The sequence below is a fragment of the Mesoplodon bidens genome, assembly GCF_964165515.1.
Source record: "Mesoplodon bidens genome assembly, chromosome: 12".
NCBI classification, from domain to species: Eukaryota; Metazoa; Chordata; class Mammalia; order Artiodactyla; family Ziphiidae; genus Mesoplodon; species Mesoplodon bidens.
Window position 1 is genome coordinate 42,860,800 of NC_138168.1, and position 21,973 is coordinate 42,882,772.

A 21,973-nucleotide genomic window follows, 5' to 3' on the forward strand; every position below is an offset into this window, starting at 1 on the left:
TGCACAACCATCACATATTGCCCATCCTCAAATGAGGGATTCTAGGAAAACTTGACAGGTTAACGTTGACAGCGGCTCTGGCCTGGGATTCAAGAATGCAAGCTCTTCATCCTAACCCTGCTACTGTCATGGACCCTGCAGCAAGGGTGCATCAGTCTCCTTGCAACGAAGCTTGTTACCAGCGCACATGCATCCAAACATCAGTGTCAAAATTGAGGTCACAACAATTATTATTCATTTTCAACTGGTTAATCTCTCAAGAATAAGAGGGAACTCCCAGATTGAAGAGTTCAAGAAAATCTAGTTAAAGGGATGAAACTTAGATTAATAATTTTCACTTGAATAGAATCTGTATCCTCAAGACTCCCCCACCCAACTGGTGAACAAAGCATCTTAGGATGTCTCCTAAGACATCCTAAGATGCCTTATGTCCTACTGGGAAAGGTAGAATGCACAGTGGGAGCTGCGACCACAGCATAAACTCTGAGGTGCTATCAGTACAACCCTCCTTGTTGAGTTCCATCAACTTCATGAACTTTGTGAACTTGCACCGCTGGGGGAAGAGGAGAGAGGGGGAGACTCCAGTTGCCATTTAAAAAGAATTTGGAGACATCAGATCACCTCCTCTGCCCTGAGGGGAGAGTTGGAAGCTTTGTGAGGTAGGTCCCCCAGCCATCTGGAGTGGGTTCGACAGATATGTGACTGACCTAAAATTCAAAGAAAAGTAGGTGTTTGCTAAGTCATGAGAGGCCATCATGAGGCACATTTAGCATTGATAGTTTCCAAGGAAATAGATGAAAACTGTCCGTTGAAATCTTAAAACTGCTGTGCACTGAATTATACACCCCCAAAATTCATATGTTAAAGGCTTAACCCCCAATGTGATTATATTTGGAGAGGGCCTTTAAAGAGGTAATTAAGATTAAATGAGGTCATAAGTGTGGGAGCCTGATCCAATGGGACTGATGTCCTTATAAGAAGAGGGAGAGACACTAGGGGTACTCACGCACAGAGGAAAGGCTGTGTGAGGACACAGCAAAAAGGTAGCCATTTACAAGCCAAGGAAAGAGGCCTCAGAAGTGAAACCACTAACACCTTGATCTTGGACTTCTAGCCTCCAGAACTGTGAGAAAATAAATTTCTGTTGTTTAAACCACTCAGTTTCTGGTATTTTATTATGACAGCCCAAGCAGACTAACACAGACACTATGAATATTTTCTTCTTTAGTACCAGAAAGAGATCACTGCTGTTTTCATCCTATAGATATATAATCAAAATAAATACAACTTGTTTTTGTGAACTTCCTTGTTTTCCTTTTTGTGTGTGTGTGGTACGCGGGCCTCTCACTGTTGTGGCCTCTCCCGTTGCGAAGCACAGGCTCTGGACGCGCAAGCTCAGCGGCCATGGCGCACGGGCCCAGCCGCTCCGCGGCATGCGGGATCTTCCCGGACTGGGGCACGAACCCACGTCCCCTGCATTGGCAGGCGGACCCCCAACCACTGCGCCACCAGGGAAGCCCCCTTGTTTTCTTTATTGCATTGTTTGCTTCTTGTTCTTCCTCATGTTACTTCTGAATCAACTTACCCCTACTCCTTTCTCTAGTCTGACCAGAACTCATCACTTCAGGGAGTGGAAGTTTCATCCCTCTCTCAGACATCGAAGATAGGGTGAAGACAATTACAGGCTCTGCTGATTTGCAGCACTTTGTGTAAATGAGGGCTGCCCAGAATGCCCCCAGTCAAAAGGCATCCTCCTGGAGAAGAAGATGTGTCTTCTTCAATCCCACTGAAGTGCCCACCACTGATTTTCTGTTCTGCTATGACATTAAGTCAAAGAGGTCAAAGAGATAAAAATGCTGCCCTAAAGACTTTTTATTCCACTTCCAAGGGCAGTTTAGACACAAATTCACAGAGAGGGGACAGTGGGTAAGTGAAATTGATGGTGCTACATAGCATCATCCAAACAAGCCCAGCCCAGAGGGGGACATGAAAATGTTCAGCTCCCTTCATGGTCATGAGACATGGACCTATCATAGCTCCTATGATGTCACATCGTATACATCACATCTGAGCTCCTTGTCACCACTGAACCAGGCTTCACATTACATATTGAGACAGGGTGTCCAGTGACCCCGACTTCTGGGGCAGACATTCTCTCACCAGAGAACCAAGCTTGCTGTGACATACAATCCTGTGCAGGAGCTGGCAGGCAGCCCGAACGGCAGCTGCAGAACTGTGGGCAGCTCAAGGCACCGACAGCAAACATGGCAGCCAGCTGGGAGAGGCAGGGAACGGCCACTCCCGGGAAGGCAGCCAGAAGTCTGAAGGGTGGCTCAAACCTCCCCAGAAGTAGAGTCACCAACAGGGACATTCTCTAAAAGCTGCTCTGAAAGCCAAAGAATAACTCTTCCAGGAGACACTATGGGAAGGATTCAGAGGATCACAGTCTCTATGGGTGAACTAAGCAATATCACTAAGGATTTCAGCTCCAAACCCTCAGACCAGAGATAGGGATGGCCTAGGGCACAGTGGAGTGCTTAGCAAACTTTGGATCCTTAGCTACAACCTTCGCAATATTTGTCATGTCTGAACACCTCCTATGATGGTTAATTTTACGTGTCATCTTCACTGAACCATGGGGTGACCAGATATTTGGTCAAACTCTATTCTAAGTGTATCTGTGAGGATGTTTTTGGATGAGATTAACATTTGACTCTGTAGACTGAGTAAAGCAGATTTGCCCTCTCTAATGTGGGTGGGGCTGATCGAATCAGGTGAAGGCCTGAATAGAACATAAAGGCTGAGTAAGAGGGAACTCCTCCTGCCTGGTGGCCTTTGAGCTGGGACATCATTTTATTCCTGCCCTCAGACTTGAACTGAAACATCAACTCTTCTTGGTTCTCAAGTCTTCCAGCTTTCAGACTGGAACTACACCATTGGCCCTCCTGGGTCTCCAGCTTGCTGACCACAGATCGTGGAACTTCTCAGCCTCCATAATCATGGGAGCCAATTCCTTTATTTATTTATTTTTTGGGGGGGGCCACTCCGCATGGCTTGCAGAATCTTAGTTCCCCAACCAGGGATTGAACCCGGGCCCTCGGCAGTGAAAGCACCAAGTCCTAACCGCTGGACCACCAGGGAATTCCCTGCCGACATCTTAAAATAGATCTCTATCTCTAATCGGTCTGTCTATCTATCTATCTATACTATTGGTTCTGTTTCTCTGGAGAACCCTAATAATATGCCTCCTGTACCATATTTACTTAATACCTACTAAATCTTTAAATAGTTTATTTAAATAAATGCATTTTAAAATGCAACTTTGTCATATTGACAAGTTTAAATCAAATATTTTTGTTAAAAATATAAATATATAAGCTAACTGTAAAATTAAATACACACTTATTAAAATAATAGTTCCCCTGAAAACACACACTTCTGATGGTAACTGTATATGGCACAAAACTTCTGTCTCTCATTTCAGTCCCTAGCAAATGGAGATCAACTATATTTTATAGTGAATTTTACCCTCCTTTCAAGTGGAAAATCCTTTCCTCTCAGGCATCAAAAGTAATACTCAATACACAATACAACAGAGAGAATGCCATTACTATGTGCTTCAGGTATCAGTTGCTACACTTAAAACTACTCCAAGCTTTGGCTTATTGTGTAGGTCTCACCATTTTGTGGGTCAGGAATTCAGGAAAGGCTCCACTGGGCAGTTTGTCTCTGATCCTTGTGGCATCAGCTGGGGAGGCTGGGACAGGAAGATCCACTTCCAGGATGGTATCTTCACTCACATGTCTAGTGGCTCCGTATTTCATGCCTATTCCTCTCTCCCCTTGGTGTCTCATCCTCCAGCGCCTCTCCACAGAGCTTTGACTTCTCATGGCCTGGTAGCCCTGGGGCAGTCACACTTCTTATGTGGCGGCTCAGTGCTCCAAGGGTGAGCATTCGGAGAGTCCCAGAGGTTCCTCCTGTCTGTCCTGGAACGTGACTTCCGCCACATCCTATGAGCCAAGGAAGTCACTTAGGACAGCCCAGAGTCAAAGAGAGGGAATTAGACTCCACAGCTCCATGGTAGGAATGTCAAAGAATCTGTGCCATCTTTATTCCTTCATCCCATTCTTATGTACTGAAGAAGGAGAAAGTCCTCAGACATGGGATTTCCACATCATGGATAAAAGTGTATCGTCTAAGAACTAAGGCAGGAGCCAGGTCACACTGGAGCACAGGCATCAGTTTGAAGTCAGACACACCTAGCTTTGACACCAGTTATACCACTTGCCGGGTGACCTTGAGTTTAAACTCACTGACTCTCGGGGGTGGGGGAGTGTTGTCTGTAAAGTGGAATAATGGTATGTTCCAGGGCTACCCTGTGGATACCTAGTAAAAAGCCTTACTTCAGTCAGTAAGAGTTAATGCTTTTAAGCAAACCCAGAAAAAACTGATGATTTTACAAAGGTATTTTTAAAATACTGTATTTATGATAAAACCTATTCATACTCTGAAGGAGAATGAGACATGATACAAAGAGCCTTCTCACTTAGCTTAAAGCTGCAGTTTTTGGAGGAAATTCGCTAGCGAGCATCTTCTCAGAATGTCAAAGTCACCCCCAAATTCCTGCCATGATATTTGAGATGGCTCTGTTTAGTAATCATGTAGGGAGCTGGCAAAACAGAACCATCTCTTTTCTAAGCCATAATTAATCAGGTGTTTGGGGAGGGAGGAGAGAGTGAAATCCATGGCAGCTGGCATGCTCTGATCCACAGGTGCTCGGCGGTGGTGATCACACCCCTGCAGAGGGGCATTTTGGAAATGCGTTGGTCCAATGAAGGGGGCAGGGTGAGCATTACTGTACTTGGAGGGCAGAGACGAGAGACGCTGGGTGCACGCAGCTGTCGCACATAATGAAGCACTTGCTCACCGTACAGTCACATAAGTGAAGACCTCATTTTTCTGAATCTAGAACTAACTTCGTTTTGCGTATAAACATAATGTATTTCTATTCAGCTATAATATTTTCCAAGAATTCAAGTAGTACATAAACCAAGGAAAGACTGTCTTTATTTTGTTCAGAATTCCAAGAGTTGTTTACCATTTTGGAAAATCATGTCACTGGCAGCAGCAGAAGCTTGTGCTATTCAAGTCTCCAGTATCACTCGCCTGTTTTAGCTGCACTGGAGGTAGCGAATGTCAAGCACCTGATCACGTCACTGGCATCCAGAGCCAGGCACCTGCACTGGAAGTAATTACAAATTATGCTGCCTTCGTTCCTCTTTGGATCTCAGGTGTGACATCATGCTGATTTTTCTTAAATTGCAGATGTGGGTGGGTTATATTATCTGGGAAATTCACTTCAGGACTGTAAACAGGGCATTAAAGATATTTGTAATAAAAATGAGGGTTGAGGGTGACAGGCCTGAGAATCCACTGCTTTAAAAGAAGTTTGGGGCTTCCCTGGTGGCGCAGTGGTTGAGAGTCCGCCTGCCGATGCAGGGGACACGGGTTCGTGCCCCAGTCCGGGAAGATCCCACATGCCGCGGAGCGGCTGGGCCCGTGAGCCATGGCCGCTGAGCCTGCGCATCCGGAGCCTGTGCTCTGCAACGGGAGAGGCCACAGCAGTGAGAAGCCCGCATACCGCAAAAAAAAAAAAAAAAAAAAAAGAAGTTTGTGTGGATCAAAAATGCCTTTCCAAGTGGAAACACCAAGGAATCATTTCCTTTCTGGAACCTGCTGGACCTAGGAGCAGCCCAGCCAGGCCAAGCAGGAGCAGCTGGCATTGAGGCATGAAAGAGCTCTTTCTCTTCAGCCCTCACAGGTGAAAAGACATGGATGCTTCATCAGCTTTTCAAAACTTAAGGCAAGACTCAGGAGACTTCACATGGCCATGTGACACACGACAAGTTAAGCCTCAGTTTCCTTATCTGTGTAATGGAGATAAAAATAGCCCCTCCCATATTGACTTCCTATGTGGATTAAATCCAACAAATGAGATAAAGCATGTTTAGTGCTTCCCTCAGCACCCCTGAGCATACAGTGCTCAATAAATGGAAACATGAATTTATTACTGAGATAGGCTGGGACCTGGGACCTGGGACCCGTTGCTGCAGTGCTTGCACCCGGACAAATGTCTCCTGAAGCAACAAAATACGAAGAAACTATAAGGGACTAAAAATAGCTGTGTGCACGTGCAGTTGGGGCAAATCATGGACCAAAAGACCAAAAACCCAACTGCCACTTCTGAAGAGCCAGGAGCAAAAGGAAGGTGCTGGGAGCAAAAGCAGGGTACTGCGCATGCCCCCTGCACACAACACCACCAAAGGGGTGGGCAAACCACCTAAGCTACCCCTCCAGCCTGACCCCTGGACACACTCCTTACCCTCACCCCATATAAGGAACCAGCTGGCTTGCCCTCAGGAAGCCAGCAAGTGAGCAAGGGAAACTTACTTGTCCTCGCTCCCTCCTGCTGCACCAGGGGCCCCAATAAAGCCTTGCCTGAATTTCTTGTCTAGCCTCTGATCAATTTCCATTGATTAAGGAGGCTAAGAACCCTCGTTGGTAACATTACTGTTCATACAGCACTTTACAGTTTATAATGTTCTTTTCTATATACTGTCTCCTTTGAACTTTATATACATTATCCCAAGTAATCTTCCCAACTTCTGAAATATTATATCCTATGATCTAGTAAAGTAGGGGTAACACCAGAGAGTGTGCATGCCCTTTCCACAACACTATGCTGCCTCCACCCATGCCGACATTATTCATTTACTCATTCATTCATTCATTCAACAAATATTTATTGAGCACTTGGCATATTCAAGGCACTGGGCCTCAGCAGTGGGGACTAACAGGACTACCACCCCTGGGAGGAGGGGAGGTTCAGGACGACCCAGAGTTGCCACGATACTTGAACTGGGTCACACTGGTAGCCACTCAAAATCCATGCTGCTCCATTCAGATTTATTATGTGCAGCTCTGAGGACAAAAGAACACCCTCACGGTAGGAAGAATTTACTGGAGGACGAAGCCGAGGGAACTTCTGGGGGAGAGATTCCCTTGCTAACAATTGGAGCTTCCAACAGTGGAAAGGGGCAGCCCCTTGAGGATGTAGGCTGCATCCTTTGCAGACACTAGGGGAGAGACTGAGGCTGCCCTGGGAGGGAGGCCTTCAAAACCCATTCAGTTAAAGAATCTGGGAATCACTTAGAGATCACTTCTCAGAGTAGAGGTTTTTACTTTTAACTCTTCCCTTCAAATGTCAGATGTTTTTCCCTTAAGCTCATTATTTAGGTTATTACTTTAACCTTCCAGCTTCCACAGAGGGGTGACCTGGCTAGAAAATGGTCTGGGACTTAAGTGGATCCATGGCCCCAGTGTAAATTCTTCTTATCCTGTCCCAAATCCGTATTCTCAGGGATGAAAAACAAAACCCCCTGGAAACTGATAATCAGTCTACCAAGTACACAAGCAGAATACATGAAATCTCAACCAAAGGGCAGCCTGGGACTGCTTAATTTTGCCCAGGAAGCCATGTAACTGTCCACTGTTAGAAATCTACAAAGACTGGCTAAGTCTTTGGTCCCATGGAAATATTTTTTCCTCAGGCATGAAAATGCCAAATATAGTCATAAAAGCAGTGGCCTAACAGAAATAGATTTTTTAAATGATTATACTTCCCATTTATTCCACACTACTCTGGTCTCAAGCCAACTAATAAGAACTCAATTTCTCCACACCTGACACTAGCAGATTTGGGCTGCTTCCAGGGAAACGTGTGTAAAAGACAAACATTTCTGAATGTGCTTTTTCTTTACTCTGCTATCAGAGAACTTTCAGGTCCTTTATTCTTTACTAGGTTCATGCCACAAGACTTCTTACTAAAAGGAGGGCAATAGAAAGAAAGGACCAGTCAATTATACCACCACACATCGTCACACACCATTGCATCCCAACTTCAGTTTCTGACTTCAGGTCCCTGGAGACAGTTTATATTCACCTGCTTTCATTAATACAATACACATTTGTACTGTGCTAAATACTTAGTATTAATTACATTACAAACACTCAGTACAAGGGCTATATTTTCACACTGTAGGTGGTGATTTCAGGCGTTAGAGCCAGTTGTTGTTGGTTTTTTTCTTCTCATTGTTTCTATGCTTAATTTGTGCACCAAAATTTAAAGCTTTCTACAGCTTTCCACTTGAAGCATCTTTGCAAATGAGGTCTTAAAGTGATAAATCAAACATGCTTGAGTATCTTTTGGCATCTGTAAGGGGGAATTCTCAATAGAAGTGGGAATGCACTGATGGCTATTGGGTTGACTCCCAAATTTCATGGCAAAGTCCCCTAGCACAAGCAACAAGGGCAACAGTATGAATCAAACCAGTGAGCACAGGTTTCTCAGGACTGAAAAGTGACACAACTCTATTCCCACAGTGGAGTTCCTTCCTGATCAATAAACCCAATGCCTCCCCCAATGTTTCTGAGTTATTCACTTTAGGATAAATAGCATATCTTAAAAGCTAATTGTTTGATTAAGCCTTGGCATCATCATAATTTCCCAATAGTGAGAGCACTGAATCCTAGAGGTTGTGAAGGAAAGAGGTCAGCCTCTTTTCTGGAAGGCCACAAAGAATGAGAATGATTCCTGTTGGCTTGTAATAGTTTAGACATGGCGAGGCCCAAAGGAATTAAGTAACACAACCTCCAAATCCTGGCTCCAAAACAAAAAGTGTGAATGCCCCGAAGTTGGTTTTCACCTTGGGTTTTTCTCCTCAATTCTTCTTTTTTTCCTTTACCAAGGCCCTGTCAAAACAGGATTCAAATCCTGAGGCCAGTTCCAGGCCTGCTCAAAGACTGAATCCAAGGCAGACCCTCACACATGGCCGCTGTTAAGGGTTAACATCAGTCTGGTGAGAGGGCTCAGGGCCTGCCTCCGGACACCAGAGGAAAACACACTCCTTGGCGCTCCACCCTGGTTTTCTCATTAGAATGATGATGTCCCAGGATGACTTGTGGACAAATGCGAAAGGGAACACAGAAAATCTCTCCTTCCAAAAGAAGACAAACAACCCATAAAGCTCTGTGAGCCGACAACCTTGTGCTCCTGTTGGCTATTACCGAATCCTTGCTGCACTGCACCAGCGGATACAGGAGGGAGGGTGATGCCCAAGTCCTCACTGGAAGAGGGATGGAAGAGGCTCTCTCCTCTGGGTTTTATCTTTGTTCAGTGCCATTTTCCCTGGGCTGGACTAGGACCTAACCAGAGTAATTCTTTGCTCTGCCCAGATCAGCATTTGCTCCCAAGTTTAGGGCCCGTCTTCATAAAAGGCTGTATATTTCTTTAGAATGAATTTCAGCCCTATGTGTGCGTTTTGAAAGAGCTGGGCTTTTGCTCTAGAATGGTCAGCACAGAGAGACAAAAAGGGCAAAGTCTTTTGTTACCAAATATTCAGCTCACGAAAGTTGAGTCACCATCACAGGGCTAACCAGACAACGTCACCACCTTTCAAAGCACAGCGTTGACACTATTTTTCCCTGGCACATTAATTTTCTCACAACAGCCAACTCCACTCCTCTGCTTCTGCACTGAATGCCCTCTGGAGACAGTAAGGCCACCCCAGAGTGCTCAAAGGAGGGTGCAATCCTTCCTAAAAAGCAGCAACACTGGGACCAAGTTCCATTTATGCGATCAATAAATGAAGCTGATGAAAAAGAATGCACACCTGCCTCCCCACAAATAAAAATTTAGGGAGAACGTGTCTGAGTTTGTGGGAGAGTAAAGAGGAGTTTATACAGTTTGGTGCCACCAGATTCTCTCTAAATCACAACTGGTCAAACAGTAACAACAGCAACCCCAGGGAAGCCCGCGACGTGGATCTCGGAATATACTCCTGTTACTCCAGGTGTCACATAGACTCAGTGGAATGGCCTAATGCAAAGTGAGAATTGCCACTGGGTAATAAACTCCTTTCTGTCCTAAAATAATCACTGCAAGAGGCAGTGATAGTCCACGAAGTAATCACTTCAAGAAGCAAGAGGTGTTTTATCTCCTCAGTGGTGGCAAAGTGCCTCTTCAGATTGAAAAATGCTGATTTATTCCAGAATGCAGAAATCCTGCTGGCTGTTCGTCTTCGTCCCCCGCTCCTGAAGGCAGGGATGTTCTTGACTGTGTCAGAACTGCCAGTTTAACCCAGCAGGAAGTTTTGTCTCCAGGTCTATTAGCTGAGAGAAGCAACAGCTCACCAACGCTAACATTTGAAGAACCCAGAGGGTGGAGAGAGAGGTCTGACTCCTGGAAGGAGTGATTTGCACACATCGCCACTTGCCTTCCAGCTGCTGTGCCCAAATAGCAGCGTCCCTCCTCAGGCTGCCCCTGAATGCCACCCACAAGTGACCAACAGCACTGGAGAGTGGGGCACGGGGGTTTTGTTATGGAGCAGGCTGCTCTGAAGTGCCCAGAGCTCCTGTACCTCCTCAGACATTTATACACATAGGTCAGAATAAGCCAAATTTCAAACAGCCCTGAGCACGTCTAAAATGGCCTGCAGCTCCTCTTCTTTGAGCCTCAGTCTGAATCTCAGCATCTGACAACCCCAGGGCGAGAGTCTGAAGACATATCAAGGAACGAACCCTTGCCAGAACTGAAGCCGAGATGAGCGCAACAATGAAAAACACTTAGAACCTCGTGGACTCGCAGCCAAACACTCGAACTTGGTTTGAACGGACCAATGAATGCACCATTCGCCACAGCGATTTACAGCAGAGATTCTAGCAGAGATTTACAGCAGAGACTAGCGTGTGGCCCTCTTGCAAATGCAGAGGTTTTGGGGGGAAAGGTAGAAAAGGAAAATGAAGGAAGAGAAAGCGACAGATGCAAATGAATCCAAACACTCCGAGTCACTCTTTCAACCTCAGATATTTTACAATTTGAGTGATCCTAATGGTCTTCGAAGCACATTGGGAAATGTCGCAATAGATGTTTGAATTAAAATCCAGTAGGTTTGCCAGAAGACCAATTGTTAAAAATTGGCAAGATTCCAGAGAACTTACTAGGCTGCAGACTGCCCGGGGCTGAGAGAATTGCTAATTCCAGAGAAAGTTAATTATCACCTTATTGATAAAGGGGTAATTTTTAAAGCTTATGGTGTGGCTTTTGTGACTCAATTAAAATTTAGAGTAATTTACTAGACACAGTGGTGGCTTCTGTTACATTATATAGTATAAAACCATTTGATTTTTCTCCTAGGGGCTGTTTTTTATCCTCTTCACCTCTCCTCACCTGTCTGCCTTTGAAGGCAACAAAAACATTAAAAACATGTAAATCTCAAACTAGCCTTTTGAGAGATTGCAGGATTAAGAAGTAAGATGTCCAGGAGACACTTAAACAAAGCTCTCTCCTAGAAATGTCAGATTTGTCCACCGAAATTAAGAATCACATGTGCTCACACCAAAAGGGACTGCTTTCACAAACTTCATTTCCAAAATGTGAGACCTAATTTTATGCCCTTTGTTAATTTGATGGGAAAAGAGTCTTTCCTCATCTCTTTTCCCTTCTCTCCCACACCATCTGCAAATAAAAGCAGAGGCTCCGTGGAAGAAAAGCCTCACTGAATGAAACTGGAGGTGCTTGGGCTGTGAAGCTCCCAGGCAGTGTCGCCTCCTGCTCTCTCCAGGACGTGTTGATCGGGGTAAGCACGCCCAGCCACCTGGCCTCAGTGTGACGCTGAGACTTCCAGGGGTACAGACTCGGGAGGAACCTCGTCCCGCGGAGCCCTGCCCGGGGCCCCAGGGAGCCACTTCCGAGCTCCACCCCACCTCTGCCTGCCAGGACCCCGTGTTCGCTCTAAAGTGTCTTCAGGAGAGAGTGAATGTGTGTGATGTGTCAGCCAGCCACGCCGAACTGCAGACCTCCAAAACACTCTAAACTATAACTTCCCACGTGTGCGTAAAGATTATTTCTCTCTGAGCATTCCTTGTTTTGATTTAAGGGCACTTCGGCAATGTTTCCTTAAACTTGTTTAAATATTTAAGATCCAAAATTTAGATTAAAAAATACATAAAAGCCGCCACAATATGAGAGGTTTCTGCTTGTGATTTTTCACATCATTTAAAGTTTAAAAAAATTTTTTTAATTCTATCTTTGTACTCTGGGGCATCGCTTGAATTTTATAATAAGCAAATGTTATTTCACATTTTAAAAGTCATTATTCTTTCAAAGTTTCAATATAAAAGTTTTACAGCAGAGACAGTACCTGGGGCTGGCTTGTGTTCTAGCAGCTGGTCTGCTTGTCTTACCTGCTGTTGGAGGAGCCCCTGCGACCCCAGCCCACAGAAGCCAAGAACTAGAAAGTGAAACTGCTGCTGGTTTCACTTGCCTCAAAAACACACTACCAAAAGCAGATAAATGACCCAAAGCAATTTACTCTTGTATCTCTTATTGTTTTCTTTCTATTATTGTTCATTTACTTCTCAGGTTGTTTTATTCTTGCTGTTGTCGTGGTTTTGGGGGGGTGGGTCCTGGCAGCAAAAATATAAGTCATTTTAGTGGCATAGGGAAGAAATTTAAACACGTTAAACATAAAAGAACTGGGTGCTTGTGGAATTTTCACTTTTCTTATAATTCCACAAATCAAGCAGACATAAATTATTTACCAAAATATTACACAGCCTCTCCACACACACAAAGATAAAGAAAACACATTCATATTTTTAAAAATATCTGTCACAAGTATGTTTGAAAGGTAGATTGTGAAGCCACCAGACAACTTCCCTAAAACTGAAGGCTCTACATTCACATTTTATTTGAGTCTAGACAATTCACTACTGCTTTTCTAGGTAATCTGCACCAAGCACTGTTGCTCAAATACCCGCTTCATTTTTTCGGGCTAGTTCTACCAAGCAACACACAAAAAAAATGCTGCACATGAATATTGCACCCCTAGGTAGTTTACTTTTCCACACTATAAATTCCTTCATAGTTATTTTTATGCTTTCACTCCAAATATCCTATCTTATATATATATTTTAAAGTCTCGAGGAAAAAAAAGCAACTATGTTTCTCACTCTTCAAAAATGGTTCCTCTGGTTGAAAAGGAAGAAAAACAGAGTATACAACAAACATCTGGATTCTGAAGTGCCTGGATTACTTTCTCAAATACCGCAATTTCTGAGACCAACCAAAAAGCCACTTTCTCAGAAAGCTACTGATTGTCAGATCCTCTTGAGTATCATCACAGAATCCAGCGCCTCCTCTCCTTCACTGTTACAGGTAACGGGAGGAACTTTTGAGCACCTCAACCATCAATCTGATGATTACCTGCAGCCCGCACCTCACCCTCATCCACTGTCCTATCCTGCGCAGCAAGCAATCACGCCCCTGGATTCAAGTCACACAAAGCCCTACCTGGGAAGGAGGTGACTCTGTATTTGAACTTGGGAAAACTGCTCCTGACACTCCATAGTCACCTGGTTTTTTTCCCCAAAACTAACCAACACCAGCAACTAACAGTAAATAGTATTCTCATCTATCCTGGTAAATTAGGAGAAACTAGTACAAAGACATAAAAAGTATTCCATCTGAGATATAAAAAACAAAATCCAATTTTAAAAACCACTCTTACATGTTCACAACATACTGATTATAAAAATTAAATTTTAGATAAATATTTTTATCCCAAGACATACTACAAGTTTTTAAATTAAAAAAAAACAGAACAAAGCAAAGTGAAATCATCATGCCAAAAAAAAAAAAAAAAACTAACCAATTATTTGAGTGCACATTTGGGAAAAAAAATAACTTTCTACATATTCAAATGCAGAGTGAAAGAGTAGTATATGTACCCCAAATTGATAAACTATATAATTCTATACTATGTCTTCCCCTCTGAGACCTGGTCAAGAAATCAAACACTGTATTTTGAGTCGGAGGAACTAAAGTTTACCTGCCTGCCTCAGCGGTTTTAGTGCAGGACACTCGTGCATTGCCGTAAATGTAGGCATGCAATCCAGAAGAACTGAAACAGGTAATCTGTTATGCTTATAGTGAAAAGAGAAGGATCCCATGTCAACGGCACACCCTCCGATTGTGCATCTCCCTTACCTACAGCTCGTTCACCAGAGCCCTGATCAGGTTCTTTACCAGGTCGGGAATGTTGACTCAGAAGACAGATGACTTTCAGTACATGCAAACCGAGTATTGCAAAAGCTAATCTTCCACCCGTGTGTTAGTAGCTCACAGTTAGTCTCCAGCAGCCCCGCTCTCCGGCTGCAAACATCTCATTAGACTAATGCATTCAGCACAGGCAGAAAACTCGATTTACCATAGCTACAGCAATGAATTTCCATTACGATGACAGCTTCAACCACATCATGTCCAGAAAACCAGCCAACCACTGGCTTTTAAAGAACACACACATTTTACATGCAGAAAACGAGGCGTGCGAGTGTGTGTGTGTGTGTGTGTGTTTTGTGTTTCCTTCCTCTTAGCAGCCCAACTAAGAGAAATGTGCAGTGTAGCTTTTTGCTGACATGAGCTGCAAGGTAATGACACTTCTGCTTCTTTGGTAGTTACGTCCTTGTAATAACCTGAATTATGTCACAATTGTCAGAATGGGTGTTTCCAACATTTCGGTTTTCATTACCCCTCCTCTGTTGCCATAGAAACCAGACTGTAACATCATCTCTTTGTCCCAGTCCTGCAGCAGTGTGCCAGCACCGGGCTTACAAGATACTGGTGATCTGAAGGAGTGAATGCTTGACTTTGAACAAATAAAATAAAAAGAATTATTCTAATGACCTCGTTGTTCAAGAGAGACTGTGTGTTTGCCGGAGGAGTGTGCCTATACAGGTAAGCACACCATGCTCATACGTACTGACTCTACAGCTGCATACAACACATATGGTTAGTTCTTTTAAACGGGGCACTGACTTGGGCTCCAGATCTGTGTGTAAGTGCAGAAGCGTAAACATGGTTTACACTCATAAACATGGTCGGGTCCTGCATGAGGTAGAATGGTCCTCACATGGGATAAGGGCCACTATTCATCCTCCATGCCCTACTGTTTTCTCTGTGGCAAATCAATTTATAGTGGTAAAGGGACTTTTTCTTCTTTTTTTTGTAAAGTGGAGCAAGGCTCCCAATTGCCCATTTCATTCACCCCATTCTGGCACTTTATTCCCAAGTATTTCCTACAAGATGAAACATCTGTTTAATATGTGACCACCTGCAGGCTTATTCCTGGGGGTGAACAACAAGCAAATTTAGCCAGGACTAAACATCAACCAGGGATAATTAAGGTTTAGGCCACAACTTGGACAGTTACTGAGAATGAAAAAAATGAAATTACAATTTGAGGTTTTTCCAAATATATATACAGAGTCACAAAAGAAAGAAATAAGAAATCTCTCTCCTCAAATTATAAACATAGAAAAAAATTAATTTTTTTTGAAGTCAAAGCATTGTACTTATTGAACAAGAAGTAAATTCACTACTTAATCATCTAATTTTGTTGTTTTGTTTTGTGTGGGAAAAGGCAAGTTTGGTAGTTTTTCATTTTGCTCATTTAATATAAGTTCATTTCATTAAAGGAGGAGGAGGAAGAGGAGGGAGGGAGAGGAAGAGGAGGAGGAAAGAAAACAGGACCCAATGGATGAGTTCAATTTGGCCAGCATTTCTGCTGCAGCCACAGTGGTAGTATTTATGCCCATGGCCTTGAACACAATCCTACACTACACTCAGTGAAGCACCTTGGCCTGAGATGCTAGACCAGTCTTTGCTTTAAAATATTTCTTCAGATAAATCAAATAAAAATTTCCTAGATAATCTAGAATATTTCCCAATTTCTGCAAAAGAAGAAAAAGGCTTGTCAAGATCTGCCTGAAATAAAGGAGTTTTCAGTTTTCCTACCCAGCTCTAGAGAATTTGTGATTCTGGTCCTTGGGGTGCACAAGACCCATCCTTAAGTCAAGTGTGTCTGGGATGCAGGCACTGGCATCACAGGTCAATTGCACAATGAGGCTTAAAATGGAAATTAACTAAACCTCGCTTGCTTTTAAAAAGTAGATAGATGCTTGATGGATAGATAGATAGATGATAGATAGATAGATAGATAGATAGGTAATTTTACTGGGATTTCTTTCTTTATACAACCATGACTGTGGGTCTTAAGTAATTAAGTTCATGTTTTTAAAAATCCTCAATTTTTTTTTTTTTTTTTGCAGTACGTGTGCCTCTCACTGTTGTGGCCTCTCCCGTTGCGGAGCACAGGCTCCGGACGCGCAGGCTCAGCGGCCATGGCTCATGGGCCCAGCCACTCCACAACATGTGGGATCTTCCCGGACCAGGGCACGAACCCGTGTCCCCTGAATTGGCAGGCAGACTCTCAACCACTGCGCCACCAGGGAAGCCCTCCTCAGTGTTTTTGTTTTTTTTTTCTTTTTGGCGGTATGCGGGCCTCTCACTGTTGTGGCCTCTCCCGTTGCGGAGCACAGGCTCCGGATGCACAGGCCCAGCGGCCATGGCTCACGGGCCCAGCCGCTCCGCGGCATATGGGATCCTCCCAGACCGGGGCACGAACCCGTATCCCCTGCATCGGCAGGCGGACTCTCAACCACTGCGCCACCAGGGAGGCCCCTCCTCAGTGTTTTTAATTCCAAAAAAAATTTTAAGTTAAACATGTAAGAGAAAGGAAATTTGGTGGGATGGCTGCATACAAGCTAAGAGCTCTGTTGAGAAGACAAGGGGCCCTTCCAAGCTAATGTATCTCCAGGTTTTATACTTCCCTGGGCTAGGATCAGGATGCTTAGGCTATGCCACGTTGTTAATTTTCTTTGGTACTGTGGTTACGTTTCTGTCTCAGACCACAGGCAGCACGTTTCACTCTTTCTACACAAATGCTACTGGGTTGGTGGTTAGCAAGAGGCAGCCAGAGGGAACAGGTTAATTTGAGGGCATCCCAAATGCAAACCTACTTAGAGTAGCCTCTCTCTGAAGAGTAATCCCTATGTCAGCTGCTGGTAAAGAGTTCTGGTTCCAACACAAGAATCAGTTGGAGAGGGCTGTGTCCTGGACAAAGGAGTCAGTGCTATGGGAAAAACAACCCTTGTCATCATAATAATAGCCAACATTTACTGGGGAAATATCATGTACCAGCCCTTTTCATATGTTATCTCATTTACAACAACCCTATGAAATAAGTATTATGAGTACCATCCCCATTTTACAGAAAATGAAACTGAGACTTGAGGACTTTAAATAAGTTGCTTGGGCAACTTATTTAAATTTAAATACTTATTTAAAGTATGCAGCTCAGAAGTGTTGCATACAGGACTGACCCAGTCATTTTGTCCCCAAAGACACAGTACTTAGTCATTTGGCCACATGGCCTCCTGGCACTGCCCCTTGTTCCAGCTCTGCCATTAACCCAAAAACATTGGTCGAATGTTATTACACTCTCCTTCTATAACATGGGGATGGGAGTAGGAGACTAGATCACCTTTGTGGTCTCTTATGGTCCTGACATTCTACAGTCCAATGAATTGCTTTATCTGCTGGGCTGGAACAGGCAAATGCTTTGGGCTGGAGGAGAACTCAGTTATGGTTGTGGCTATGGCCATGACTACTAAGGGGGAAAATAGCACCCTCTCTTTCATTAGAATAAGATCTGATAAACTCGTGCTTTGGACTGTCAATTTGGGATGGAGGTAGAGGGGAGAGAGCATAGAGAAAGAATAGGGAAGTTTTAAAGGCCAAGATCCCATTCCTGAAGTAGCAAAAGGAGACCAGTTTCCCACAGTCAAGAAGCCCCATGACACTGCTTCCACATCATTCAACACAGACTTTTCCCTGAATGTTTCTGAAAATTTGAGAAGTTTCAGGGTTATGGAAGGTATGAGGCTTATGATCCCGTTTTGCCAGAGGGGAAATCGAGGCGGCAGATGGTTAACCTGATTAGTCAGACAAGAGGTAAACAGTTAGTAGACCCAGATCTCCTAGTTCCTCCAAACTGCCACTTCTTCAACCCAAAGCCCTACCTTCCACAGGGCCAGATCTTTGTTTAAACTACACAAGCAGGAATCTTTCAAAATTAGAAGCAAAACTGTTCTTTGTAGTGAAGTTAAACGGGAAACAATCTCAATGTCCAATAAAAAGAGATTATTTAAGTTAATGTATCATGTGTCCATACTATAGAATATACAATGTAACCACCAAACAACCAAAAGGATGTCATAGAAAGCCATGACATGAAAAAATGTTCTCAATATATAGTTGCCAAAAAATGCAAGTTACAAAAGAATATGCAGAATAGAATCTTATTTTGAAAAAAAAGAAAAAGATTCGAAAAATACTGGAGCTGTGGTAATAGTGATGATCCCTTGGTGACAGGATTATGAGTAATTTTTATCTTCTTAATCTCTCTTTTTTATATTTTCTATAAAGGAACACCTACTTTATGTGGTAATAAAAAGTTAATGTGAATTAATTGATTAGGGACAATTTTTCCTTATCACATCTGCAAACATATTTGCTTATAATTCTCATAAATCTTAAACCTCAAATTTCTTTTACATCAATGAAATAAAAATAAATCCTGTGCCTGGTGGTTTTAAACTACATTCAGCCATGGCCTTAGCCAGTGCTTCAAGCTTGAAGACTGCTCCCCAACTCTCTCAAGTTATCCTGTTGTCCTCCACTCTGGGCTTCACCATCACCTAATATCTTTGAGCCCATGCAGCGTATCCAGCACAACTAACACAAAATCAGGGACAGACTCCCTATCCTTCTATACCCAAGGGCTCCCACGGTCTGTGGGGTCCTTTCACACCTGATGATACTCAGTCTTGCTTTAGTAAAGCCATATTCTAAAGATAAACGAGTTGGTGAGGGGAGAAGGTGATCAAATGAAGTGAAAATCACTCCCATCCAAGGAAAAAATGACTCATTAAAATTCTCTTGGGCCTAAAACTTAGTTCCTTTCAGATGGGGCCTACTGTATTTGTGGCTCTGGGCCTGTGGCCCTGGCTGATATTCAAGGATTGACTTAGTGGAAATATTTGTCTCAGGGTCTGGCAGTTTTGGTGGTAGCAAGTCCAGTGACCCTCATCCCAGGTGCAGTGTCTGGTAACAGGGTTAGTCAGTGAGGGCATGTGCTGACAGCCAGGAGAGCTGCAGGGGACAATAGCTGGGACTTTTCTTTGGTAACTAGTCTGTAGATTCCAAGCTGCCAAGGAACCAGTCTTGTTCTCCACTGAATCCCCAACATGTGTCTGGTCTGTAGTAGGAAATCAACAAATAATTATTGCTTAATGAATAAAAGAAACTAGTGGTTAAAAAGGTGACCTAATCTTAATCAATATTAGTATAGGCTTTAGACCTGATTCCTTTTCCCCCCCAAAAAGTGACTGACTTTGGATATCTGCCATCAGAAAAAAAAAAATCCTAATCTGTTAAAACTGAAAGGATGACTTCCATTTCCTATCTCCCTCTACCTTTATGCTCTAAAAATGCTATCTCCTTGGGATCACTTCTGCTTTGAGCCATGTTTGTTTGAAACTGATGAATTTTTATTCAGCATTCATAAAGGTGATCTCCAAATACTTTTGGCTATTTGATAGGTTTCCTTTAAGCTCCTAAAATATTTTCCCCAAGTTAAATATGAGCAATCAATGTTGGAATGCTGAGAAACTCCTAGAATTAGAGAAAGTGAGCCTCAGCCATACCTGTATGTATACTCCAAAGAGACAGAAAAAGAGACTTCAAATAAAGTAGAGTATATGCAATTTACTCTTTTTTAACCTGAATAGCCAAAGCAATCTTGAGAAAGAAAAACGAAGCTGGAAGAAACAGGTTCCCTGACTTCAGACTATACTCAAATCTACAGTAATCAAAACAGTATGGTACTGGCACAAAAAAAAGACACATAGATCAATGGAACAGGATAGAAAGCCCAGAAATAAACCCACACACCTATGGTCAATCAATCTACAGCAAGGGAGGCAAGACTATACAATGGAGAAAAGACAGTCTCTTCAATAAGTGGTGCTGGGAAAACTGAACAGCTACATGTGAAAGAATGAAATTAGAACATTCCCTAACACAATATACAAAAATAAACTCAAAATGGATTAAAGACCCAAATGTAAGACTGGATACTATAAAACTCCTAGAGGAAAACATAGGCAGAACACTCTTTGACATAAATCACAGCAATATCTTTTTGGATCCATCTCCTAGAGTAACAGAGATAAAAACAAAAATAAACAAATGGGACCTAATTAAACTTAAAACCTTTTGCACAGCAAAAGAAACCATAAACAAAACAAAAAGACAACCTGCAGAATGGGAGAAAATATTTGCAAAGGATGCATCTGACAAGGGATTAATTTCCAAAATATACAAGCAGCTCATACAGCTCAATATCAAAAAAAAACAACCCAATCAAAAAATGGGCAGAAGACCTAAATAGACATTTCTCCAAAGAAGACATACAGATGGCCAATAGGCACACGAAAAAATGTTCAACATTGCTAATTATTAGAGAAATCCAAACCCAAACTACAATGAGGTATCACCTCACTCCAGTCAGGATGACCACCATCAAAAAACTACAAATAATAAATGCTGAAGAGGATATGGAGAAAAAGGAACCCTCCTACACTGTTGGTGAGAATGTAAATTGGTACAGCCACTATGGAAAACAGTATGGAGCTTCTTTAAAAAACTAAAAATAGAGTAGCCATTTGATCCTGCAATCCCACTCCTAGGCATATATCCAGAGAAAACTATAATTGGAAAAGACATACACACCCCAATATTCATTGCAGCACTATTTACAATAGCCAAGACGTGGAAGCAAACTAAATATCCATTGACAGATGAATGGGTAAAGAAGATGTCGGGTACACACACACACACACACACACACACACACACACGCACAAAACACACAATGGAATATTACTCAGCCATAAAAAAGAATGAAATAATGCCATTTGCAGCAACATGGATGGACATAGAAATTATCATACTAAGTGAAGTAAGCCAGACAAAGGCAAATATCACATGATATGGCTTATATGTAGAATCTAAAAAAAAAAGATACAAATGAACTTATTTACAAAACAGAAACAGACCCACAGACATGGAATACAAACTTATGGTTACCAAAGGAGAAAGGACAGGAGGAGGGATAAATTAGGAGTTTGGGATTAACACATACACACTACTATATATGAAATAAATAAACAACAAGGACCTACTATATAGCACAGGGAACTATATTCAATATTTTGTAATAAACTATAAGGGAAAAGAATCTGAAAAAGAATTGATATATATATATATACACATACATATACACACACATATAACTGAATCATTGAATCACTGTGCTGTACACCTGAAACTAACACAACATTGTAAATCAACTATACTTCAATTTTTTAAAAAGGAGTATATGCAATTTAGCTGATAAGTTACTTCTTCTGGACCCAATTTCTACAGAAAGGGGTGTGTGTGTGTGTGTTAAGTAGGAAGGACGTACCAGGGGGCTCAGCTAAAAGAAACTCTACATTTTAAAAATGTCATTTAGAGAATAGCCTGTTGGGGGTTGCCTGCAGTTGCAGTTGCAGTTTCTAGAATAAAGTCATTGATCACCTGAAGCTCCATCTCCCTTTATTTGAGGGAAGATCGCCAAGATGGGCCCTTTAGTTACCAGAAGGCAAGAACACAACCATTGTCCTTGAAACAGAACTTGAATGCAGATGATGCAGTCTGAAATTTTTCACTGTCTTTAGATTAAAAAGTAGCTGGTGGGTGAATAAAAAGCAACCGGTTGATGAATTCCCTGCAAGGATAACCAACTTTAGTATGGGCCACAATTTTAATAAGCCCACTTGGTTAGAAGCTGAACCCAGAAAACTGAGTCTGGGGCCAAGAGGAAGGAAGAGAGAAGTAAGGTTGCATTGA

The 21,973-nt window shown here is 42.7% G+C and overlaps 1 protein-coding gene across 1 annotated transcript in view; it reads right to left on the reverse strand.

Annotated features, from left to right (window-relative positions):
• The window catches only part of SCML4 (Scm polycomb group protein like 4), a 105,366-nt gene extending 91,143 nt beyond the window's left edge, over positions 1-14,223 (reverse strand). The window contains exon 1 of the mRNA XM_081251124.1: positions 14,108-14,223. The gene's annotated coding sequence lies outside the window, so the exon portion shown is untranslated. The remainder of the gene's footprint in view (positions 1-14,107) is intronic.
• Between the last annotated feature and the right edge of the window lie 7,750 nt (positions 14,224-21,973).